This window comes from Haliotis rubra, unplaced genomic scaffold, assembly GCF_003918875.1.
Source record: "Haliotis rubra isolate DU_JTF1 unplaced genomic scaffold, ASM391887v1 Scf899, whole genome shotgun sequence".
Taxonomy (NCBI): Eukaryota; Metazoa; Mollusca; class Gastropoda; order Lepetellida; family Haliotidae; genus Haliotis; species Haliotis rubra.
In genome coordinates, this window is record NW_025767633.1 from 297,622 (window position 1) to 302,301 (window position 4,680).

Sequence of the window (4,680 nt, forward strand, 5' to 3'; positions counted from 1 at the left end):
CAATGACAACTCACTCACTCTTTAAAAGGTATTGCATAGCTTTCTCTTAATTATAATATCCTATGTGCTTATATAAACAGACATGGATGAAAGTAATTTGGCACTACTTCGTTAGTTCATTTAGGCATTGTAGGAGTTACCATAGAGATTATTAACTTCGATTATTTTAACAATGCCAAGGAATTATAACTGTTATGTCTTATCACATATTAGTTATGAAAAAGAGTTATTACACTTGACACAGGCTCGTGAAATTGTGTTTTTTGTTCTTTTGTACATTTCAAACGCATAGGCAACATGTGTTCAATTGCATGTGCATATTTCATATTATGTTGATAGTCACAGGGTCTGATATCATGGTGATAGTCACAGAATGTGATATCATGGTGGTAGTCATAGGGTCTGAAGGCATAATGGCGATACATACTGTCCTTTAAGAAGCAACATACGTATACGTCTACAGAGGGAAGGGGGGGGGGGGGTGTTCCGAACAGAACCTGGTGTCACCACTGTGTACATTTATCACTCCTTCACGCCTCTTTGGTACAGACATAATAAGTCTACGGATTAGTATGAATTTCGTCTATGTCTTGATTTTCTGTCAGATTCACCTGAAACACCACCAAGGCAGACCTCTGTGTGTAGGATTTGCTCTCCGTACCATAACACCTCCGGTACCGACTCTCTTGACCCGTCGACCTGTTCGCTAACAAACACATTGGTGGACTCGCTGTCTTCCTTCTTTGCGTTGGTAAAAACATCGTGATTCATCACTGAGCCAGACTCATTGCCATATTTTGCGATTCCATGTCTGTACGTTCATGATAAATCGCATGAGTTGTCTTTGATCTCAGGGTCTCAAGGCCTCTATACAGGGGCCAGAAATCCGAGAAGAAACGGGTCGGAACTGATCTTCAGTAACCCATGCTTGTTTTAAGAGTCGACTAACAGGACAATGCTTATTAAACCAGGAAACCTTCTTCCTATTTAATATGCAAAATAAAAGGGGAGTTAAATACTGGGTATCATATCTGACCATCATCTCTCATTCTTACCACATAAAAAATATCCAAACATCTAAAGTTAAAGTGCTTCAAGGGTTTTGTCTGGTTAAAAGTAAGTGTCTTTGGGGAAATTATTTTCACATATTTTAGAAAAAAATAACAAAGTTTGTTGAGTTGTTAAGAACGTTTCACAGGAAGATCACTTAACTGTGGACGTTATGTTTATATTTACTAAAAGAGAAAAGGAAGACCATCTGCACCTGTATTTCCGAAAGATATATGTATGTACAATAATTGAAAGCATATGTAATAAGGTGACTGCTTGTGTCCGAAATAGCAACGTTTATTCAGAATGTTTCATGTCTTGGGGGCTTAAAACAGGGCTGGTTGTTGAGCCCAACTGATTTTTATCAAGCGTGAACATGTTCAGTTTTCATCCTTACTAAATTGATTCTTAGAAAATTAATCAGATATAAGGTTTGAAATTGTGAAATGTCCAAATTATTTCAAAGGGTTATATCACACTGGCATGCTTCAGTTTGTACAGATACGAGGTGAATTGTACTGGGATGGGTTTCCCAAATACATATATTGGTCCATGTTAAGAGTGTTTTCTTCAATAGAAATTGCATTTATGATCAATGGACATATATTTTCTGGTTTGTTTGTTGTTTGACGCCGCACTCAGCAATATTCCAGACATGGCGGCGGTCTGTAAATAATCGAGTCTGGACCAGACAATCCAGTGATCAACAGCATGAGCGTCGATCTACGCAACTGGGGTACGATAACATGTGTCAACCAAGTCAGCGAGCTTGACCAATTGATCCCGTTAGTCGCTTCTAACGACAAACATGGGTTGCTGAAAACCAAGCTTAACCGGATCTTCACGGGTCGGACATGTTTGTACGTCAAGTCAGTTGGACAAGAGAAAAGTGCATTTATTTCTTCTACAGTTTAGAATAGCGTGGTTGTCAAAGACGAAAGCATGCAATAACACCAACACAATTCCAACCGTCGGTAAATGGATATTTTTGTTTCGTGTATAAAGCAACATTGGCAGTAGAGAGACAGCCAAAAGATAACCATCTGGCAACTCCTTCTAAGACCAGTCCATGATCGTTACGCCCAGAACATTTCAGCCGTCCCAAATTATTGTAAAACAAAGCCATGGAGTGAGTGAGTTAAAAGTAACCGATTCAAGCTCGGTTAGGCTCAATGGATCGCTGACTTGTTCGATCTCTGAAGTCCTTGTTTTTATATTTTGTTCATTAAATCGCAAAAGCATAAAACATGAATAACGAAGCACTAATCAATTAGTCATCAAATTATCAGAAGAATGTAAACGCCTGAAGATCTGCTTCACAGTTAGATGAGTAAGTATTTTCATTGTTTATCCCATGGGAAAGAGCATATCTGACTACTAAACAGGGGGACAAATAGCCATTATGGTATTCAGACAGTCTCGTCTCTCAACCGTATGTTTCTTTGTGATGCATATTTTGGATGCCCAGCTACAATTGTTTTACATTCCATCCCATTCTTCCTGCAGGGCAGCGCCAAGTTCGTTGAGAGTTATCGGAGGTCATTTATTATGACGGATATTTCACGGTGGTTGAGCTGAAAGAGCGCATATCAACATCTACTCAAGGTTCCCGTTTCTGCATTTCAGTGCAGTCACCCTCCCTCAGCCATTTAGACAGGAATTTTCAGAGATGAATCTGAGATTAGATCATCAGCTGATACTCCAAGGAACTGGAGAAACCCATTTTCACATCTGGTTTGTATGCTGAACTTGGTAAGGTGGTAATGTTCTCCTGATGAAGGTATTCAGCAACAATAGAAGCCATGCGCAGTTTCCGTCCAAACGACGCCCAAATGGCATCATGTGTGCCTCTAGTCCACGAGCCAGAGCAAATCTGAATCATAAACGGAGGGGCAAATCACCAAAATGCTTCTCAGTTTGTATCTATTATAACGGTTATTTTAGATACCCAACTAAATATGTTTTTGCGATGGCCTTCATTTTTCCAATCACAGAATTTCTTCATTTCAGACAACTTTAATTGACTGATATTTCTTCAGTACTAGACAACTTTAATTGACTAATATTTCTTCAGCACTATATTTACACATTCAATTCGATGTAAATGTTGAAATTGCGTGAATAAATTAGCCTTTATAATTTACTTATATTTTATCACTAAATGCAATGTTCAGCGTTGTTTAATAATTGACAAGTTATGATAGGAAACTACTGACAGAGGTTTTATGCTGGGGACATTAACATGAATCATTATCATCCATGTTAGAGCAATGTGACAATGTTGCAGGCAGGGGTACATTTCGGACATATGCATGTGCACTCAATACCTCGACAAGTATGAGAATATCTGCATGACATCAAACCGAGAGAGCTGCTGAGCCCAGCAGCCATTTAGCAATTTAACTGCAAGATTTCCCGTCTCCTTTATTTCCCAAGCATTGTCTGGAGAGGGATCGGGTAATTCTAGAGGATTCTGAAGGCTTCTCCTCTTGCTGGCTGATACGTTCCACGGAGGGTGAGCTGGAGGACCGCATACCAACATCATTTCAACGTTCCCGCATCTGAATCGAAATATCTGTATCGCTGCAATGTAGCTGATTGGATTATCTTCAACACATCAGATTGCCATCAAATACTCTAAAAGACTCCCCATCCGGAGTCATCTCTGAAAAAGCCAGTCCAAATGGCTAAGGGAGGATGACTGCACTTAAATGTGTTCACCTAGTTATCTCAATGCAGTCACTCTGTTTTCAGCAGTGAGCATTGTACTTTGTACTAAACCATGCAAATTAAGTATCAAAATATTCTTTAGTTTAAAACAAGTTAATTACAGACACATTTCATCCCAAAAATATTGTTGACAAATTGTGAACTCGGGTTTTTATGCTTATTTCGGTGATTTAGAAAAGCAATGAAAAATGGCGGCAAAATTACCTTAGCTACACATGTACATAAGATCTCCATCACATGATTTAATGTAGGACAGACGTCGGGCTTTTCGAAAACTCATTGTATCCCTCGACTTGGCTGTCAAACATGGAAATGAAGGGTGTAACTCATGGACTATGTGTTGAGTCATTTTTCAGCGGTCTGGGTATAATCGAGTCTGGATCTGTTGATAAGGAATTTGTGGTTTTTCATTAAATGGTTAATTAGTTCAGCAAAACAAATTCCTTTGACAGGGGTTTTAGGTGTGAATGACTATTCTGACAAATTTCTGTGACCTAATTATGGATATGGATGAGATTTCTACAACCTTTGCAATCTTATCAGAAACTCCCAGTGGCACAGTCGAAACTCATTTCAGTCTTTGAAGACACTTTCCGCACATATACCCGTCGCTATAACGGTCTCAGCAGGTTGATGAGATCTTACATTCAATCCAGTTGCTCTCTTTTTGAGCGTTGTTATTGTTTTTGTTCATTGTCAGAGGGAGAGTATTTGTTATCCACATGCAAATGAGAGAAATTGACAAAATCATATCGTTATATTATACGCTAATTTATATGTGCATACGCAGTCATCCATGGCAAGACGATTCAATGAGTAAAATAACAATTGGTGGTGAGCTCCAAACAGCACGTCAGTTGACAAGGCGACAGAATACAGAGAGCAGTGTTACATCTGGCT